The following is a 22113-nucleotide window of genomic DNA, read 5'->3' as shown; positions in this document are numbered from 1 at the left end:
AGCAGCAGCAGGTCCTAAGGCCACCAAGAGCCTGGTCATGGGCCCTGGAGCTGCAGTCAGGGCATCTGCCGTGGGATGGAGGCCAGGACCCGTGGGTGGCCTGGAGGCTCTGCTGGCAAGGCCCAGGCCAGCCTCCACCCCGCAGAGGAGAAGAGGAGGGCAGCGGGGTCTCCTCTGTTACACAACCCCCAGGGAGGGCCTCGGCCACTCCACGGTTGCCTCCTGGGGCACTGCCTCTAGTGGTCTTCAAGGCTCCCAGGGCCTGGGGAGGGACCTGGCTGCTCCGGCTGGGCAGGTGCTGCTGACAGCTTGCAGCCCAGCAGGCCGAGGTGATGGCAGGGCTAAGCCTCCGGCCACAAGGCAGAGTGGGGATCAGGGAGGCCAGGAAGCTGCCTTGTCCTGCCTGCTGTGCCCAAGCCCAGAGGGGAGGAGAGAACAGATGCCCAGACACGAGAGTGGACTGCCTCCCCATTTCACAAACAGGGAAACTGAGGCTCATAAAAGAAGGGCGCCAGGTTTATCTGATCCCCACAGACACTGCGACAGATACTGAGAGTGACCACAGACTGGTCACTCTCCCAATCAGTGTATCAGATCCTTTCTAATAAGGGGCCCTGGCAGAGCAAGGCGGGGCCATCCTGCTGCGTCTCAGGCCAGGTTCCAAGGAATGACAAGGAGGGGACAGACACTGAGATGCGGAAGCTTGGAGACAGGTCAAAGTGACATTCCCCACACAGAGGCCTGCCCCAGCCTGAAGACAGTGAAGGAGCAAGTGACCCTGTTTCCAGGAGGTCAGGGCTAAGGGAACAAGAGAGACAAGGACCCCAGCGGGAGCAGCGGTGAGCACCTCCCCTCCGAGCTCCAGCGTGTCTGCTCCGCCCTGAGTGGGAGCCAGTTTGCCCAGAGGTCCCGAAGCCCTAGGGAGCTTGACTGCAGCAGGGGCTGGGCTGCGACTCCCAAGCCCCCCCAGACCCTCTGAGCTCTGGGGATAGAGGCAGGGGATCTGGACTATCCCAACTCCCAGAGGGATCTGAGGGAGGAGACACCCAGGCGAGGACTCGGTACCTCTCCTGGTACTTACAGCACCAATCCTGCAATTCCAGGATCTCTGTCTCAACGCAGCTAAAATGACAACGAAAAGAACCCATGACTCACGGACTTCGGTGGCTCTGTGCATTGAGATGCCACAAAGAACCTACGGTCCCAAGACTCAGTCCTCAACCCACGCCCAGGAAGACAGGATAAGACCTCTGGGTCCAGTGGGCATGGGCACCACACAGCAGCGCGCATGGTGCAGGGGACGCCATGACAGGTATGCAATGATCCCACATGAATAAAAAAAAAGGCAACTTAAATGTTGGCACATTTCTATGCCTCTATTTACATATTCACATCTGCATAAGCACTGAGAAACCCAGAAGGCTAATGATGGTCACCGCAAGGACATGAAGCTTTGGGGGTGGGGGAGGCAGGGGGTGAGAAGGAGAAATTCACTTTTCCCCTTGCAACTGTTTATCACTTTACTGTGAGCACATAACACTCTTAAAATTAAAAACTGTCATATTCAACAAAATATGACAATGTCTGTGATGGCTCATGTGTTTCTTGTCTATTTCATCCTGCCCCACCCACTGAGGTGTCAGCACCCCCAGGGCAGGGGTCTTGTGCAGGCCACATCCCCAGCCACCTGCTGAGCTCAGGAATGAGGCCAAACTCCTGCATCCTCAAAGCCCACCACGCAAATACCTGACCTCTAGGACCTCTAGGATTCTCTGGGAAGGGAATGGAGGGGATGGAAAGAAAGGGACACCCAGGGGACAGGGTGGGGGTGGCTTGTGAATGGGGATCCCCAGGGCCAAACAGGTGGCTATGACCCCTGAGTTTGCCCCTCCCAGGCCTTATTTACACAAGACCCAAGACTGTCAGAAGCCCCACTTTTGAGCATCCCCAACCTGCCCCAGATCCCAGCACCCCTGAAAGCCCCAGGTCTCCATCTGCCTCTGCCCACCCTGTGATCAGGCCAGAACCCACCCCCTCTGGCCACACCAAGCTCTCCTGGGCCCTCTCTGGCCTCGGTAGCCCCCAGGCCTGAATGGAAGCCTGACTTGGCCTGGAACCAGAAGCCCCGAGGCAGAGGGTCGAGGCGGGGGCGGCTCGGCTGCTGCCACACAGAACGCCAGCTGCTGGCAGCGATTTATTTTTGCTTTAAGTGCTGGAGAATTGCAGGCCTGGAGCCGCCAGCTCGGGCCCGGCTGCAGCTGGAGCAAGTGGGGCGGGCAGGGGCAAGGGCACGCCTCCGGCCACCAGGCCACTCTGTCCCCCTTGACCTCTCCTGCCCCCGGCCTTTCTGCCTCTCTGTCAAACACATCCCAGTCTCCACACACTCCCTTCTCCCCAGCCCCTCCCCCTGTCAAGTCCCCAAACAGCTGCCTGGAGGCTTTAGGGACAGAGGGTCTGTGGCCTCAAGGCTGCGCCCCAGCCTTCCTCTGGGAACTGTGTGACCTCAGACTGTGGGGACCCTCTCCGGCCTCAGGCTGCCCACTGGGGTGGAAGCAGGGAGGGCTGCGAAGTATCCCTGCTGCCAGTCCCCATGTTACCTGGTTTCCGTTTCTGCCCCCACTCCCCAAGTGAGCCTCAGGAGACAATTCCCTACGTCCGCACACCTGGCCACACACCTGGCCAACCGGGCACACCTGGCTGAGGCCCAGGACCAGAACCTGTCTGCTCCCCACAAAAGGGGCCGCCAGCCCTGTCTTTTCTGAAGCAACATGGACATCCAGAGGAGGAGGGACAGGCTGTGCTCAGGCAAGCAGAAGGCATTCTAGTCTCTATAGTTGCAGAGGTGATCACTGCTGGTCACTAAAGCCACTAGAGTTGATCATTGCAAACCGTAAACATTTTTAAACATTTTAAAACCTGGGTGTCCTGTTCAAAAAAAAAAAAGACTGGAAAGGAGAGGTGAAATGCACTGACATGAAACTCAATGACCATTGGGAGTTTGGAATGCTTAACTGGGCAAGAAACAAAGTCACTGTCCCCTCCCTGCCAGCCCCACCCCCCTCAGTCGCCCTCCACACATGTGTGCTGAAGGCAGGAGAAAGGATTCAGCCATCAGCTGAGATATGAGAGGTCCCACACCCCAGGCCTCAGTTTGCTGGGATCTGCAATGGGAATGGCTTGTGATCCTGGGAAGGAATGGGGTAGGGACATCGTGAGCTGAAGCAGGCCAAGTGCTAGGAGACAGAGCAGGGCTTGGAGCTTGAAGCAGTGAGGCTACAGATTTAAAGCACTCCACCCAGAGCGGGGGCCTGAAGGAAGCCCCATCTCCCTCCCGCTCAGCCAGACAGAGAGACGGCAGGCCAAAGACTCAGAGAAAAGGTCAGAATCCAGCTATGTCCACCGACAAGCGCCACAGTTCTTGGACAGTGACCTCTCTGAGGCTCAGTTTTCTCATCTGCAGAATGGGTTGACAATGCTGGCTACCATTGCTACCAAGCACTCACTGCATGTCAGGCACCAGGCATGGCTGAAGCAGCCAGTTCACTCTCTGTGTTTACTGGGCGCCTGCCATCTCCTGCCTACCGCTTAGGCACTGGGGACACAGCTGTGGTAGAGCAGGTCCAAAAAGAAGAGATCCTATTCCAAGGGAGAGATGGACAGTAAACAAGATCAACAAATAAAACATATTGTGGCAGATAGCATTAAGTTCTACAGAGAAAAATAAAGCAGGAAAAGGAACATGGGGGAAAGGGAGGCTGCAGTGTCCTACAGGGGAATCAGGGGAGGCCTTGGAGAGAGGGTGGCATCTGGGCAAGACACGAAGGCGGTGAGGGAGGGGCCTTGCTGAGATCTGGGGAAGAGCGTTCCAGGCAGAGACAGCAGCACATGCAAAGGTCCTGAGGTAGGAGTAGGCCTGATCTGTTGGAAGCACAGCAAGGCAGGCAGAAGGGTGGCCCCGGGGAGGGAGCAAGAGTCCTGGAAGTGAGGCCAGACTGTGCAGGGCCCTGAGGGTCCCAGGGAGGAATGTGGTGGGAATCAACAGAGGGCCCTGACATCCAGAGTGCACCAGGCACATAGTAGGTGCTCAAGGAACAATGGCCCAGACTGGCTCTGGTACGAGCCTCCACTCCACAAGTTTTATTGTTTGTTCCCTGGCCCCTCTCCAAGCCTGAGTCCTTCAAAGAGGCCTGGGCTGCAGGTGAGGGCAGGAGAGGGAGGCTTTGGCTGCCCAAGCAGGAGGGAGGGCTCAGTCTAAGCGGGTGGGGGGAGTCAGGCAGGATCCAGGAAGCTGTGCCCACCGATCCTAGGACAGCATTAATGCACAGCCAAGGCGGAACTGCTCCCTGGGGCAGCTGAGAAAGGGGCTTCCACTCCTCTCTGGCCAAGCAAATGGAACCATGTCCAATGATGCATGGCTGAAGGCTAATTAGAGGGCTGGGCAGGGATCCCCAAGGTCCCCACAGCCTCATGCTGCCACTTCAGCAGTCAGGCAGGAAGGGGTGAGCTATGGAGCACCAGTGGTGGTGGTGGGGATTGGGGGACACTGAGGATACACCAGGAAACAGGAGGCCTGCATCGGGGCCCACTGGCGTCTGGGGCCCACTGCTCCAGCAAATCACTGCCCTGCCCTGGGCCTGCTTCCCCACATGCCCAAGGGCAGGTTGGACGGGGAAATGATGAGTTCCCCAGGCTCAACGCATCCTTCCCAGATCCCCCTCTCCACACATCCATTTCTACTGAGACCAGCCCCTCCCCACCCCCAACTCCCAGAGGCACATTCCGAGTCTCACATTCCTACTGCCCCATCCTGGGCGTTCTCGGGAGCCAGTCCCACCTCACAGATGATGAACTGAGGCCAGGAAGAGTGACCCCATCTTGGGTGCAACAGCTGTCTCTCTTGCCCCCCTGAGTCTGTCCAAGAGTCTCCTCTGAGAGAGTGAAATCCTTGAGGGCAGGGGCTGGGTCTCCCCATATGCAATTTATTAAGCACTTCTGTATGCCTACTTTGCACAGGGGCCACAGCTAGGCACCAGGGCCTGAGGTCTGCAGCCCCCGAACTCAGCCCCCATAGCTCTCACCAGCACAGCGAGGCCTCTGTGGCTGGAAGAAGCACTCCAGACATGGAATCATCGAGCATTTACTGAGCACCTACTGTGTGCCAGGGCTTCACTAGGTCCAAGGAATACAGCTCTCAGGAGCTCGGATGGCACGCAGGCCCCAGGCCCTGTGTGGGACCTGCCAGGTGGTAAGGCAGGGAGAAAGCTAGCTTGGCAGTCAAGTGCCCCTGAGCAGCGTGTCTGTGGAATGGGGGAAGGTGCAGTTCTGTCCCCGGGAAAGCACCAGGGCTCTGGGTCTGAGCCCCACAGGCTGCTGCCTCCGGTGCCTCCCTGGGCCTCCAATCCCTGTCTGCACAACAGAGCTGATGCCACTCTCTGCACTGGCAGGCCATTAGGAAATTAAGTCAGCTGACCCAGGGCTGGGTCCTTGGCCAGTGCCCAGCGGGGACTCTGGTCCTGCCCCGAGCCCAGCACCTCAGAAAACCCACCTGCCTCTGCCAGCCCCCCACACCCCCAACCCCATGGTGCCTCTGAAGCTCTGGCCAACCTGCACACGGCCCAGTTTTAGGCCGGCTCTCTTTCATCTTCAGCCTTTCCCTGTTGCTGTGTCCCCATCATGCTGCCAGTTCCTGGCACAGCCATCCCGTGGGGCTGAGCCCCTGCCCACTGCACCTTCCATGTGGCTGGCCAAGCCTCCACCCCTCCTGCTGCCCATGAGCTGCCCCCTCCCTGACTCTCCTCCGTGCCAGCCTGTGGCAGGGCTCCAAGGGCAGACCCAGGGGAGGGGCAGGCGTGCCTATGTGTCGCTCACAGTAAAGCCCTGGCCAGGGCCCAGCCACAGGCACCAACCGCACCTGTTGGAGGAAGGGCCCTGCCCAGAGCTGGGCCTGGGAGCAGGGGGGTGAGGGTGGCCACTGGGTGGGCACCGTGTGTACCAGTAGCCTTCTGCCTAGGCACCTGGCGAGGGCCACAGAGGTTGATGACAGTAATGATGCAGTCACTTCCGCCCCAGCTGTATGCCAAGGCCTCCGGGTGCCATGCTTGCTACTGCCAACTGTGGCCCAGAGTACTGGAGGCCTGGCTAGGCAGAGAAAACTGCCCATAGGCAGAACCCGCCCCAGTGCTGCAGAGCTGCAGGTGCTGCTGCTGTTACTACTGTTATCACTGCTGTCATTATTGTTTTGCTGTTGCAGGGTCACTCAGTGTTACCTTGTCCTGCTTCAAGGAGACCCAGGGTTGGGGACACCAGGCTCTGGGGCAGGAAGGCTGGTGGGGTAAGTCCCTGGCCTGGAGAGAGCTAGGTGAAGGCATCTGTCCAAATCCAACCCACTGTGTGGCTTTAGGCAATACCCCTCCATCACTTCCCAGGCATCTCTTCCTTCCAGCACAGTTGAGGCACAATCCTGGAGGGGTCCTCTCCGGGGCAGCCTGGAAACACTATGGGGGTTTGACGGGCTAGCTTCAGGGGAAGTGTCCAGAGATGGACTGACAGCTCAGGTCCTGCCCCTCCCAGAGAAGGCTCCACCCCTTCAGTGCTGGGGATGGGGGGGTGTCAGCCATGCCCTCCCCTGGGAGGGGAAAAACGAGGTGATAGAGGACTTGGAGTCCCTACCTGCCAGCTCTGGGTCAACAGCCAGCATTTACAGACTGCCTACTGTATGCCCACAGTGGCGCTCCAATGGAGAAGAGGGGTGTCCCTGTGGCCCAGCACTCTGGAGCCGCCCTCCTTGTCTCCAGGATGCTCGAGTGAGTGCCCTCCCCCCTCACTCCCTGCTCTCTCTCGGGGGGCTTGGCCCCACCAAATGGCAGGCCCAGGGTCCCCCTCCTAGAGCGGCCAACCTCGGGTCCCCTGTCTGGTCGGAGGTGCCACCAGAGAACTGAGGGGCAGACTTTGCTGAGAAGTCTCTTGGGGGGGGCTCCCAGCGACACTGCAGGGCTCTTCTTAGAATACAAGAGGGAGTACCCCTCAAAAAGAGAGCAAGCCTCCGGTGGCGCCCAGGGCTGAGTTGGACCTCCCCTCCCTGACCCTCGCCCGCCACAGGGCGGCGGTCCAGGGCGGAGCTGCGCGAGGAGGGGCCGCGGAGGTGCAGCGCAGCGCGAGGGAGGCTGAGGTCCAGCCCCGCGGCCAGGGACCAGCCCTCCTCTGGCATCTCAGAGGGGGCGAAGGCTAGGCCCAAGGCTAACGCCTCCCCGGTTCGCACTTTCCAAAGGCGGCTGCCGATTTCAACGGCGTGTGGGCGCCTCGGCGCTCTCGGAGACCGAGACCGTGAACCCGGGTTTGGGGGCTCAAATGTGGGGGCCAGGAGGTCCCCCAGCGCTTTATTGCAGGGCTCGAACCTGGGTATCGAGGAGCAAAAAAGAAACTAGAAATGGCCACAGGCAGCGCGGCACTCTAAGATGGGAACGCCCCCTGGGAAATGGGGAGGGGGAGGTCCCAGGTGCCGGCGAGTCCAGGCTGTGAGGAGGCAGGAAAACCTCCCAGAACAAGACCGTCCCCAGAGAAACACTTTGACCCCCATTCCGATCACAGGTTTTAAAATATTCACATGACATGAGCACGCTGGATCAAAACCGAGGCACAGACACTCGCTTGGGCCTCAACTCCCATCTGAACCCCCCAAGAGCGCCCCACCCCAGCTGCCTCTGCCCAAGAGCCCCAGATTCCCGCCCCGCTCCCACAGGGCACCCGGAGAGGCCATGCGCGCGCAGGGTGGACCCTGGCCCTGAAACCCGGAGCTTCTCAGCCAGCGGCCATCCCCTCGGAGATCAAGGCCGACTTCTAAAAGCAAAAGGGAGCCTCTGGACTTGGCTGACTTGCTGGCATGGAATCATTTCCAGAATATTTTTACTCCATTACAGCACGGGAGGTGAGAAAGAGACACGACTCCAAGGACCCGCAGGTCTCTGACGGGAGGCATTCTCTGGGCGGCTCATATAGCCCGGGCGCCCACCTCCGAGCCCCACCTCGATCGCGGGGTCTCCGGGAAGGTCACGCGTAGGACCCGTGCCGCGCGCCAGAGTGCTTCCGCACGCTCCCTCCCGAGCCCCCTCGTGCAAACCAGCCAGAGGGGGGCCGAGGGCTCCTCAAAGTTTCCTGGAGCGCCCCCCAGGACGAAGGTTAGCCAGGAGCAAAGTTCCTTGTGGTGGTAGCCAGAGACATGGCAGGAAAAGAAAAGCTCGCAGTCAGCATTTCCTCCGATGTCTCACCAAGGGAGGAAAAAAAATGAAAACGAGAGGAAGAAAACACCCTCCCGCTCCACCTTCCCTGTTGCTGCACCACCTCGTGCTCGCTCCGGACCGGGCTAGAGGCGGGGGGCGGCCTGCGGGGAACTGGGGCCGGGCCCGGGAGGGACCATGCGCCCGCGGCCGCGCACTTACCTCGGTCAGTGGCCCGGGCGCGGCGCGCTCGGCGTCCTCCCAGCTCCGGGCGGCCGTTCCTGGCCCCGGCAGCTGCCGCGCTGGCTGCATCGCCGCCGCTGCCGCCACCGCCTCAGGGCAGCTCCCCGGGGCGCTCCATGCCGAGGGGCGCGTCTGTCCGCAAAGCGGATCGCCCTGGTCCAGCCACGGGTCGGGGGCGCGCGCCTGGACGGCGCCCCCGGCCGCTGGGCGCTCGCTCGGGCCGGCGCGGCTGGTGTCGGTCCGTCAGTCCGGCTGTGAGCACTGTCGGCCCACCCCCTCCCCCGCCGGCTGTTATCTGATCTCGGGCAGGGCCCGGCGAGCTCCCCTATGCCTGGGCACCCCACACCTCCGCTCAGGCTCTGACCGCGCCAGTCCCCCTCCCCCGGCTACTGTTCCCAGGGAGGCGGCAGCAGTGGCGGCGTGGCCCGGAGAAGACGAGGAGCGAGGAATGGAGGGCGAGGAGGCGGCGGGAGGCAGAGGCTCGGCGCGCACCCAGCTCGGCGCCTCGCTCCACCGGAGCTCAGCTCGGCAACTCCTCTAACTCTCCGCGGAAAGCACGCCCGCCCCGCGCCGCGCCGCGCCGCGCCGCCGCTGCACCCGCCTACCACGGCTCCGGCCTGGCCCGGAGCCCCTCCTAGTCCCGGGCCGCCCCCTACACATACACCGCCAGCCACTTGCGCACTGGGACGCGCGCGCGCGCACACACACACACACACACAGAGGCACGTCTTCCCGGGGACATGCGCGCACACACACATACACACACATGTAGGCACGTCCTCCGGGGGACACGCGTGCACGCACAGGTGCATGGCGAGCACACACACAGGCATAAACATACAGGATATATGCCCCTACATGCGTGATGTTCGCAGGTGCACAGGTGCACACTCGCTCATGTGCACATGCAGGATGGCATCTGCACGTGTGCATACGCACACACAGGTCTAAGCTTGTGCATTCCCACAGAACCCTTTCCCCCTGCACACCAGGCACGCATCCTCTACACACACCATCCCACCCTAATAGCATTTTTCTCCTCTCCATCTTGAGCTGTTTGGCTTCTCCCATCTCTTGCCTTCTCTGTGCTCCTCCCTGGACCTCTCTCTGCCCACCCGATCCCCATGTGACCCCCTTCTCTTTAGAGCCCCTGTCTCTGGAGACTCAGGCTTTCTTCCCAACCTGTCCCCAAATGCCCTGCCCTCCCAGCCTTCTGAGGCCTATTGTCTGGTCCTCATATCTCTGAGCCTCCCGCAGGGGCCAAGCCTTTCATCCTGGCAGACAGACCTGCTCGCCTGTACACTGACCCAGGGAAACCCCATTTTGTCACCAGTCTGACCCCCAGCTCGGCCCTAGGGCCTCAGAATTGGGCCGAGGAGGCCAGTCTGTGCCCAGAGCATGAGCCTCAAAGGGCTCCTTGGCCCCCTTGGCCTCCAGCTTCCCCTTTAATGTGAAATATAATTATGTGTCTGCACAGCAGGGAGACTGGCTGCAGGATTCTAACCAAGGAGGACGGCTCTCTGGCCTGCGCCCAGATTGCTGGCGGCTCAGAGCAGAGTGATCTGCAGGCCCCACCAGCCCCAGGATCCTAGCCCCAGGCAGCCGGTGGGTGCAATCCAGCCCAGCATTCACCGACATCAGTCTGCCCCAGATTTGAATCCCACCTCCTCAACTGACTAGCTGTGGAGACAGCTCACTTCACCACTCGGTGCCTCCGTTTCCCTGTTGTCAGTAGAACTCGCTACACTCATGGAGCTGTAGCAAAGATTAAATGAGATGAGTCTACCTAAAGTGCTTAGCACTTGACCTGACTGGTAAAACAGCCAGGCAGAGCGCTCAATATGTTCTGAGCTCTGTGCTGCAGACCCAGCTAGAATTATTTCACTACCACTGTGGCCCTCTGGGGTAGATAAGCTCCTTGGTTCCATTTTACAGATGAAGGAACTGAGGCACAGAGTGGGGTGGTCACTTGTTTAATTGCAGAGCTACCAGATGGTGGAGCCAGCACTCAGAATCAGGTGTGTCCCCAACTTAGGGCTGCAGTGGAGAAAGAAGGGGCATCGCAGGAGCCTGCAGCCCCCATCCTGTCCTGCCTGGCACACTGTGTCCTGGTTTCCTCCTCCTCCTGGGAAAACAGCCTCCCAGGGGACCAAAAGCTCTCAGGAAACTTCCTCCCTCTCCCTCCAAGTGACCAAGGAGGGAAATGACTCAGCTCCCCACCTGCCCCTGCTCCATTTCCCAGATGGGGAAGCCCAAGTCAGCTGCGGAAGAAGCCTCGAGCCAGCTCCCACCCTCAGAGGTCACTCAGCTGTCCCAAGAGGAACGGGGCCTAAGACATCCCTCCCTCGAGGCCTTACTTTGGGGGCCCAAAGAGGGGCAAGAGAATGGACGGGAACACCTCAGGGCTCCTCTGGGTCTAAGATTCTGACAGCTCCTGGGACAAGGAGCTGTGCCCAGGGCATCCGCAAGCCTGGAACAGCCCAACACACACCACACACACACACACGCACACACGCACACACGCACATACACAGGGCTCCTGCCCAGGGGCGCACCACCCAAGATGGCCAGTGTGAGTCAGGCCAGGTCTCCGCCCCTCCCCACCCCGGCCCCCAGAGCCATTAACAGACCCATTTCACAAAGAGGGCAAGTGTCTTGTCCTAGGTCACCCAGCAGAGAGGCAAGCCTGACTCCCTGGGCCACTCCCTTGGGTTCCACATCCCACCCTCCCAACCCACTTGCAAGGTCAGAGTTCAATTCTTAATTGTAGTTGCGACCCATAAGCAGCCATTAAGGGACTCTCAAAGCAAAGCTCCTCTGCCAGGCCACTGGGCACCAGCCTCCCCCCGGGGAGAGAGACAGGGATATGAGCAGATGTCTCTCTAAGCAGCTCACACATCTGCCCCAGGGATCCCCACGTGGGCAGAGGGGCTCACAGCCCTCCCGGGGTGCTGCCTGAAGCCAGAGCAGGGGACATCCTGCCCCCTATAGTCCTATAGTGTGGAGGGGGCAGTGTCGAGAGTGGCTGGGTGAGGCCAAATGGACGGAGCCCAGTGCCAACACTGCCCAGCAGGGGACCTGGGACACGTCCCCTGCTGAGGCCCCGCTTCCCTCTCTGTAACATGGGGGTGATAACGACAGCCGAGGCCGTGAGAGTAGTAACTCCCTGGCACAGCCATGGGAGAAGCCAAGGAGATGAACAGCAGTCAGCTGTTCCACCACGCACCCAGCTTCCCAACGCCCCGAACTATGTGCCCTGCACCTGGCTTTCCCTTGATCCCAGATTCTTTCTTCCCCTCCAGGATGGGAGCTTCTCCAAGACCGGGGAGAGACCGAGTCTTGTTTGCAGCCCAGTCTCTCCCAGCTTCGGGTGGGCGTGTTGGCTGTTCAAGCCGCCTTTGCATATCTGAGTGTCCTCAGAGCCACAGGCCCAGGAAACAGAAGAGCTCCTCAGCTCATTTGGAATCGTGCCTTTGTTTTGAGGAAAGCAAGGCCCAGAAAGGGGAGGTTGCCACTATGACCACTAAGCTGTCCAGGGCAGGTGTCCCGAAGGCTGATTTTGCTGCCCTGTGTGTAGGAACCCTAGAGCTGCAGCCTCTTGACAGCAGCTGCCAGCTCTTGTGGTAGTCACATCTTGATGCCACAATGCCGATGCGCTTGTGGGAGGCATAAGTCCATCACCGAGTGAGATGTGAAAACCACACGGCCCTTCCCCGGCGGCTTTGCTCGTCCCGCAGGCAGCTGCAGCCAGTGCCCCCCATAGTCCCAGCATCTCCTCCCGTCCAAAATGCCTCCTCCCAAGAGCGCACTGAGACTTCCCCTGCCCACCCTAGACCTTGGCCCGGCTTTGGCCCTCACGTCCTCTCACCATCAAAATGTAAAATGAGCTCTCAGCACGCCCAGTTTAACCCTTCTAGGAGCGATAGCCAAAGTCCCTGAGGCCCCAGACACCGTCCCCGTCAGCCACTCTCTTCTGAACACACTGGCCATCCAGGCCCTTGGACAGCAGAAACCTGATTCTGTCACTGGGCCTTGGTGCCTGCCTCCCCCTCAATCAGGAACATTGTCTCTCTGAACTGCCCTACATGCAAGGGCAGCTGCGACGGCACGTCTGTGAGAGGGCTGCCGACCACCAGGACTCACCTGCTGTGCCCAGCTTGCTTTCTTCCCGAGCTGGCCACTCTCTAAGGTGTCTGGCTCACTGTCATCTCCCGCACCATCGTGGCACCTCCATGAGGGTGGGAGCGTGTCCTTCAGGCATGTCTGCAGCCCAGGACCTCGCACGCTGAGGGCTTGCAGTGAGTGCAGATCAAGTGCCAACAGACCCGGCTCAGGAACGTCTCATCCATGAGGGATTCTGCCGCCCTGCTCTGCGCAGCTTGGCTCTTATAGCCACTCCCAACTCCACCTGCACCATCACACAGCCGTGCCGGCCCCTGCAATCACAGGCTGTCTGTCAACACAAGCCTTGCCCCCTCCTCCAGGCAGGTGGCCAGGGTCTGGGTCTCACCCTGCCTCCCACCTCCACCCACCATAAAGCCAGCAGGAGGACCTGTGCGGGCTGGTTCTGGGGATATGCACTTCTGGTGGGGTTGCTTTCCACCTGACCCGGGTCCACACGCTGGCTGGACAAGGCTCTGTCACTCAGGCAGTGAACCACAGAGCAAAGACCAGTTCCAGCAGCCCTGCCCTCAGCCCAGTCTCTTCCCTCAACACCTTTTGTCACTAGACACTCTGATGATACTAACAACAGCAAAGGTGACAAGGGCCAATGCCCACCCTGCACTTGCCATGCACCAGGCTCCAGGCTAAACGCCGACCTGCACCACAGGCCACAGGCAGATGGACGGAGAAATGATGCCCGGATGGGTAGAAGCACTTGCCCAAGAGGACGTGGCTGCCCCCAGGAGCATTGTGGGGACATGACTCAGACCCAGGACACAGTCACACCCACATGCGCATGCGCATGCACACATGCCCCTCCCCCTGCCTAGGTGCCCGTGGGCCCCTGGCTGACCCTGCAGCATTGATCTGAGGCACAGAGAACTTCAGGAATGGTTGGCGGCCCTGGAAGCAGGACACTGAGTCCCTCCTGCCCCATCAGGAGGCAGGCATTGATCAGCTGGGCCTGGAGCTGGCCTGTTGACTTATTTCCCGCGTGCCCGTCCGTGTGCAGGCTCCGGCACTCCCGTGGCCCCGCCCTCTGCTGGAGGAGCAGCTGGGAGGAGGATGCGCTCACTGTGGCCAGGAGGGAGCCACCAGGGCCAGGGCTGAGGCCAGGACGTTTAGCCATGTTCCATCTGGCATCTCCTGGGCAGGCCTGGGTGTCAGGGTTTCTGTCCTGGCTGAGAGACTTAGAGGCATGCTGGACGCTGGTCCAAGTCCTCCCATGTCCAAGCTGCTCTTCTGAGAGCCTTGTTCGCAGGGTCTCCCTACTCCTATACCATACCCTCCACCATATGTTTCCTGTGGGCCCGGGGCACCCCCAGGGCCCAGGGGTGAGTGAGTGACCCAGGTCTGGCTGTGAGCATCACAGCAATGGTAAAGGGATGGACACGTGATTGAAACCAGCCAATGAGAATCAGTCCTAGGACTTTTACTGGGTCTGCAGGAAAGCAGGAGCTGTATTTCCCAGGGCTTTGGGGCTGGCCAGGGGCTCCAGGGACAGCATTGCCCCCAGGTAGGGTGAGTCTGCATGAAATGAGACCCACCCAGAGAAAACAAAGCTGAGATACTGCGAGAAACAAGGTTCTGGGCTGGTCTCTGAGCCCCTTAGGTCCACCCGTGGGCTTTTTATTATAAGCCAAAACCATCCCTTTTTTAATTTAGGAAATTTCTAACAGCCTCGAGGGGCTGCTGGTGGAGGCAATAGATATAAAAAGACCAGCAAGTCCTCCAAAATGCCCCTCAAGCTTTCTGAAGCTCTCTCTCCTCCTCTAAAACGGGGCGCACGAGAACCCCGCCTGGTAGAACCATGTGGGGACCATACTCTATGGTATGTGAGGGGAGCGTTTCATCCCTCCCTGCCTGTAAAGGGACAGAGCTTCCAGGAAGGCGGGCAAAGCCTGCAGGCCCCAGGAATAAAGGGCAATAAAGAGAGGAAGGGAAGTGGCTGCAGCATCTCTCAGAGTTAAAAATAGCTTCCCCAAGGAGGCCTCCCCGCCGGGATAATCCGGCCAATTATCAGCCCCTCTCCACCCTGGTGGGCACTGCCTGCCTCCTCCCTGGCCCCACGTGGGGCCATCACTCCACAGATAGGACCTCTGCCCCAGCGCCAGCCCCGTGACCCTCCTTCCTCGTGGGGGCGGGGCTCCAGCCCTTGGCCTGGGGCCCCTCTGAATTGGGCTTGACTGAAATAGAAAGGTCGATCTGCCAGTTCTGACAGCAGTGTGAACTGTCCAAAACACACTGTCCCCCAACACACACAGAGAAAAAAGGAATCAAGAGGCAGCGTGGGGCCTGTTGCACGATTCTGTTTATGTTAAGAAAAACGACAGATATATTTGCATTAGCAAAGAGAAAAATCTTGAAGTTTGGAGGCAAATTGTTGGTGGTTGTGTCCTCCTGGGACCTTTTCCTCATTCACTGTGGCACAGAGGAAAGTGTCTAGACCTGTTTCCCCAGGGCTCTGGGCTCAGACCCACCTGGTGGGATCCCGTGCCTCCCATCATTGGGGAGAGACGTGGGCTAGCGTTCAGCCCAGCCTCGCTGGGCCCTGAGGAAGGAGAGTCGCTTGCACTCTGGGTGTGTGGGCACGTCGTACGCTTTCAGGGCTGTTTGTTTGCATTTTGTACAGCAAGCATTTATTGTTTCAGCAATTTTTTTAAGTCAAGTTATTTTGTAAATGGAATAAAGCCTGATGACCGGGCACTGGGGCTGGGCAAGGCTTCCCAGAGCTGGGAAGGCTAGAAGCCAGCCTCGAGGACCTGCCTCACAGCATGGCCCCTGGCTCTGGGGCCTCTTGAGGCCTCCATTCCCCACTGTCCTCTATCCTTGTGGTCAGGCTGAACTCATAGATCCTGAGCCCCTCCTAGCCGGACCCCCGGTGTGTCTGGTCTAGGCTTCCCGAGAAGTTTGCAGTTCTGTGCCTGGAGCTTAGCAGACCTTGGGAGTGATCCTCTCAGGGTCTCTGTCTGTGAAACAGGCTTGCACTTCTGAGGGCTCAAGCCAGCCCTGTGCCCTGGACCTCAGTGTGCCAGGGTCTGTTCTTCCAAGGGGGTGGCACTGGGAGCCCAGTGTGGGCTGGGGATGAGTCAGGGCCAAGCTGGGGCAACCACCCAAGTCACCTTAGTCCTAGGAGGCCAGAGCCACAGGATCAGGGCTGGAAGGCTTGTCAGGCCAAAGCAGCCTCCGTGGGTACCTGGCACCTGGCCTCTGGCCCTCTGGGGCAGGGCTAGAGGGCTGGCTTGGCCTGGCCACCTGGGGTCCATTCTCAAGAACCAGCTGGGGCCAGAACTCCTCTTTATAGGAGCACCCACAGCCTGAGCAGCTCTCAGGGACGGGGGCCAGGAAGGAAGGAGATGATTTATGAGACCCAAGCCTTTGCCTTCTCCCTCAAAGTCTCAGTTTCCTCAGCTGTAGGATGGGCGTGATGTCCTGCCCGGAGGCTACTGCTTCACTATTTACAGTGCCCAGCACCAGGTAGGCACTCAGATCATCCACTGGAGGGGTGAATCAGTGATACAGCCTCCCAGGAGATGACACGTGGGAGGTAACCCAGCACAGGGGCTGGCGCACACTGGGTACTCTATGGAGAGGACTCCTCCCAGCCCCCTGGATGCCCCACCCTCCCAAGCCAGCCACTCGCCTCCTCTGGGCACCCACAGCCTCCTGGGCTTCCCCACCACAGCTCCCTGGGGACGCTCTTCCTCTCCGATTCTGCCCCTTCCTCACACTGGGGCTCCTCAAGGGCAGAAGGAGGCTCTTCCCAACCACATCCCACCTCTGGCCCCTGCACCTTCTTTCCCACCCATGCCAGCACCATCCTCAGCCTCCGTACCAGCCTGGGGGCACCTCCCTGCCCACAACCTAAACCCTGACGTTTCAGCCGCAATCTGGGAACAGCTGGTCAAGCTACGAAGATACATCACCTTTTATCCTAGGAGTTCCACATCTAGGAATTTATCCCACGACACCTGGGGACTCACCTTGAAATAGCAGCCACCTGCCCAACATCCCCAAGGAGGCAGCCATGACAGGGCATATGGGTGCAGGGGAGCAGCCCCCAGCTGTGAAGGAGCCAGGCCAGGCCCAGGCTCCATAGGCCAGGGCAGCTGCCTCCGGCCTCAAGAAAGCAGCACCCAGCCCTTGGTAGGTACTCAAGAAGTATTTGTTGAGTTAATCTAGTAGGAAAAGTGCTCTAAGACAAAGTAAAAGGCACAGTGCAGAAGAGAAAGTATAGTTCACTGAATGTTTAAAAGGTGGCGTATGTATACACACACACACGCACATGTGCACACACACACACACACACGTGCGTTGGTAGAATATTCTGGAAAGATGCCAGAAACTGGCCACCAGGAGGGCAACTGGGAGGTTAGAGTGAGCAGGAGGGGGCCGAGCTGTTCTCTGTAGGGCCATTGTATCTTTAGACCATGTTCAAGGATTTCATGTCTCCTCAAATTAATTAAAAAGCTGAGAGAAGGGGGAGGCTTCCCCTCCTATGGGCGGCTGGACCAGACATGGCACCCTTCACACCCGTCCTGAACTCCTTTCTCGCAGGGTTCCCTCCCACTCCCAACTCCCGGTAGAGCTGCTGAGCAGGCCCGACCCCATCCTGTCTGTGGTGATTAATAAACATGCCATGATGGCCTGAATCTTGCAGAAGCTTCAGGGAGCTGGGTGCCTCTCCTGGGACAGCCTAGCCCTGTGTCCCTAGACCAGGAGGACTTGCTGGTATGAGGGACACGCGCAAGGCTTCTCAGTAGGTCCCTGGGACCCACCTCCACACTCTTGCCCATGCTGTCCCCTGGGTCCCGAGTGCCCACGCTACTCCTGTCTTGGCCCATTTAAATCCTCACCCTAGGTTTGGTGCAGGTCTATGCTAAGGAATTTGGTCCCAGGGCTGGAGAAAGCCCTCTCCCAGGCTGGCCCATCCACAGTACGGGGGCAATTAGTATCTACTCCATTTAAAATCCATTAACCTACCTAGAAATGGGGATGATAAATATAGAACCCATTGTAAATCTGCAGAGCCCAGCAAAGCCCCAGGTGTGAATACAGAAATTGAACAATGACCCTTTCGATGGGTCAAATATCCATTAAGCCCCACCTGTGTGCCAGGCATTCTAAGGGGAAACAGTACAGCCTCTGGGGTCAGACCAGCTTGGGTTCAAACCCTGACACCATCGCTCACGAGCTGTGTCACTCTGGGCAAGTCACTTAGTCTCTCTGTGCCTCAGCTTCTTCCTCTGCAAAATGAGGACCACAGCGGTGGTCGCCTTGCAGGGCTGGGTGAAGGTTGCATGAGGGATGCCCTCAGCCCAGTGTCCAGTGGCTGTTGCTCGTCGCTGTCATTTACTGTGTGTGGCGCTGCTGAGGCTGCTGCTGCCACTGTTCCCGCCAGAAAACTCTAGAGCTGGGAAATGCCAGGACGGAATCAGGGGTCCGTGCGTGGGAACGGGGAAGAAGTGTGGGTCAGCATCCAGCTGAAACGTGGCCTTTTCTTCCACTGTGGACTGGGACGGCAAACCCCAGCAGCATTAGCGCACCTGAGGCTGTCACCAGCAGAGGCCACAGATATGTCCACATCCCACTGTGGACGGGCAGACGCCTCCAAAGGTCTTTCACATTTGTCTCTGGGTCAAAGTTACGGGTGGGCTTACACCTGCCTTGCAATCGTATCATCAGAGCAGCCATAAAGGAAGGGAGCACACAGTTCACCCTATCGCAATCGTGCTATGTAACAATTTTAATAACTGGCTTCCTTTGGAATCCTGGGTGTTGTTGGACGCATTAACACTCGGATTCTGCAGAGGGGTCAGGAAAGGGCTGGACCCCTCAGGAGGATGGCAGCAGGCGGCGCTGGCCACTGACCCTCTGCTCGCTCCAGCCAGTCCTGGCCCTGTCACCATGGGCTGTGGGGCTTCCTCTCTCACGGCCTTGCACATCCATCTGCACAAACTCCAGCATCTCTACCACCCTTCTAGGAGGTCAGACTGAGAAGAGGATGTCTGAGCCCTGGGCCGGGAGGCGTGTCGTGGTTGGGGATACCTCTGTCCACCTCATGTCCTGTGGAGGCCTCACGCATTCACCCCCAGAACCTCGATTTCGGGCATGGAGAAGGCAGCCCCTCCTCACATCCCCAAATCTGGCAGTAAAGCTGAATGCAGGTTCCAACGTCCCCTGCCTCTTAGGGAGACCCCCAAATCTTAGGTGTTTCAACTCATCCCTGGGACCAGCACACTCCATTCTCCAGGCAGCCTTTCCACCCAGATCTCCATTCCCCCAATTAGAGCACTTTTTGTCAATTTACAAATGAGGGAAACTGAGGCACGGGGCCATTAAGTCCAAGGTCACGTAACTGCCAAGTTCCCCGGCTCTCTGTGTCTAAAGGGCCTGGCAGCACAGCCAGAATGGGAGCATGGAGTCCTGGGGAGGAGAGAACAGTGAGAACAGAGAGATAGTGGTGGGAGCCAGGGAGGTGTGCTCAGTGGAACCAAGGCCTCTTGGAGGCCAAAGCTCAGCCTCTTTTCAGCCCTGGTGCAAAAGAAAGAACAACCGTCTTACAATCCTAGCAGGTCAGAGTGAGACGCACTGCAGAAGAGGCCTGGCCCACATGTGCTCCTGGGCTTCTAATGCCAACCCTTGTCTAGGTCTGGTCGAGGCAGCCACCAGCTCCCTGAAGCCTCCACAGGGGGAAACCAGGGGTGGCTGGAAGTGGGGAGGCAGGGCTGAGTCCCCAAAGCACCCAAGAGAGGGGCTGCTATTTCCTTGCATGTGACAGCCTTGGGGAACCAGTTAAAACTGGCTCCCACAAAACGAGGAAGGTAGTGAGCACTCCATCATAGGAGGTGTACAAGTAGCCAGGCCCTGTGTCCCTGAGCAGCAGCCTTGAGTGTCTGGGTGGGGTGCTCTGGTCAGCTTGCCCTGAGTGGGCTGGAGTAGGGGGTTGGACAGCAGAGATCAGGCTCGTCTAGGCAGGGCCACGAGGTCAGTCCCAGAGTTGGGCACCATTGTCCCAGGATCTCTCCTGGGCCTTCAGCCGAGCCAGGGCTTAGACAGAAAATGGGTGCAGTGAGGGAAGCAAGATGGGGAATTTGGGGCTTTGTGTCAGCACATAACTCCCACTGGGAGAGGCAGGCTCCCCTTCCCCCAGGCCCCCATTCCTAGGCAGGGCCCTTGCAGCCTCCCCAGTCTGCTCCCAGCGTTGTCTGGGGAGGGCATTGGGAGCTTGAGAAAGGATTTTTATTGTTTTGCTTTTGAAACCATTTCAGTTTCCACCTGGCTGTGCCATGCACACCCTAGGGGTTCCTGCCTAGAGAAAAACTTGAATCAACAAACTGTTTCCAAATGGAAAGACAAAGTTTCAAATGTCAGCCTGGACAGTGGCACAAGCTGCGCGGAGCCGCTGAGTGCAGCTCCTTCCTGGCTCATGCCTCTGTGTCCATCCTAATCTCCTTGCATTTTGGAGTCTGAAGCTCAAGTATGGGGACTCAGGGCCCAGACAGAGGCTGAGGGAGGAGCTATCTGTCTGCCTGGGCCATGTGTGCTCCTAAGCACCTAATGCCAGCCTTTGTCTAGATCTGACTGAGGCAGCCACGAGCTCCCTGCAGACTGCACAGAGGGCAACCAGGGGTGGATGGAAGTGGGGAGGCAGAGTTGAGTACTCAAAGCACCCAGGAGAGGGGCTGTTGCTTCCTTGCACATGACACCCTTGGGAAGCCAGTTAACACCCTCTGCGCGAACCCTCTCATGACCCTAACTCAGCCGCAGTCTCCAGGTCCCCCATTACCTTAAGATCTTATCTCCTGTCCTTCTTCCTCTCATACCTCCTTGTTATTCCTGAACACACCAAGTCCTGACTACCCCAGGGCCTTTGCACTTGCTGCTCCCTCTGCCGAATACTCTGCTCCCAGATCTCTGCATGGCTCACTCTTCCACCACCCTCAGGTCTCTGTTCAAATGTCTCTTCTCAGGGAGATGACTTTTCTGGAAATCTTATTTAAAACTTGCCTTCCCCACCCTCTCATCCCTTCCCCAGCACCTCCCCTGTGGCTAGTACTTTCCATCCACCATCTCACTATGTAGCCCCAGCTTCCTGTGAACCAGTTCCAATTAGGTCACCAGTTTTACCTGCAGGCCCCAGGCTGAGGCAGCAAGGCCTGCATCTGTAGGGCTGGCCTCTGCACCACTGCCCTTGTCTGGAGCAGAGGCCCTGGGAACCAGGGGGCAGCTGGAAAGGTCTCCCCTCATCTCTGGTGAATCACGCCAGCTGCCCTCCTGCCCGGACTGTCTTCCCTGTGGATGGTGCTACCAGCTGCCAGTGTAGTACGTAGGATTGTGGGTGCGTGGTTCCCCATCTCATTCCTCTGGGGCCAAATGTAGCTGTAAATATTATATTGAGGCCAAGAGATCTTCCCAGGGGTCTCCTCCCCAAGAGGCAAGCCAGTGGGTGCTTTAGAGATGCCCATACAGGGTGCCTGCCCTCAGGATATGCCTATATATTTGGGGGACACCCTATACTGAACAGCAAGACAGCTAAGGGCTAAGCTCACCTGAGTACAAATCCGGCTTCAACCTCTCCTAAGCTATGAAGTCTTATTAAGCCATTTCATCACAATAAGACTCAGTTTTTCCATCTGTAAAATGAGAAAAGAAATGTCTCCCTCAAAATGTTGTAATGAGAATTTTAAATGAGATTGGTTACATAAAGCCAGACAAGGACTACAGAAAGTACTCAATAAATGATTTATTAGTATTATTATCATAATAATCCTAGCCATCTGTACACCCGTTCAATCATCGATTGATCCTACCATCCATTCTTTCACCCATACACACAGTCACTCATCTAGCAACACATTTGTCCGTCCATCCACTCATCCATCCATTCACTCATCCATTCATTCATCCATCTGCACATCCATCTATCTACTTATCCATTCATTCATCCAATCATCCATCCATCCACCCATCTATTTATTCATCCATTCATCCAACCATCTGTCCACCCATCCATTTATCCATCCACTCATTTATCTGTCCACTCATCTTTTCATCTATCCATCCATTCATCCATTGAACCCCTCCTCCATCTGTTCACTCATCTATCCACCCATTCACTCATCCATCCATCTGTCCACTCATCCATCCATCCACTCGTCCATTCATCCAACCACTTTTATCCATTCATCCATTTATACATCCACCTGTCCACTCATCCATTCATTCACTCATTCATCCACCCACCCATCCATTTATCTTTCTATCTATCCATCCACTCATTCATCTGTTCACCCACTTATCCATCCACTCTTTTAGCCATTCATCTATCACCCATTCATTCATCTAACTAACCATTCATTCACACTCATCCATCCACCCACTGATCTATTCATCCATCCACCTATCTGTTCACTCATCAATCTATCCATCCACTCATCCATCCACTGATTCATCTGTCCTCTCACCTTTCATCCATCCATTCACTCATACA

At 58.0% G+C, this 22113-nt stretch overlaps 1 pseudogene; it reads right to left on the bottom strand.

Annotated features, from left to right (window-relative positions):
- The window catches only part of LOC113224114, a 78454-nt pseudogene that overhangs the window by 36112 nt on the left and 20229 nt on the right, over nt 1-22113 (bottom strand).

The sequence above is a fragment of the Piliocolobus tephrosceles genome, chromosome 16 (assembly GCF_002776525.5).
Source record: "Piliocolobus tephrosceles isolate RC106 chromosome 16, ASM277652v3, whole genome shotgun sequence".
NCBI classification, from domain to species: Eukaryota; Metazoa; Chordata; class Mammalia; order Primates; family Cercopithecidae; genus Piliocolobus; species Piliocolobus tephrosceles.
The sequence above is the reverse complement of the archived record's forward strand: the minus strand, read 5'-3'. Positions and strand labels throughout refer to the sequence as shown.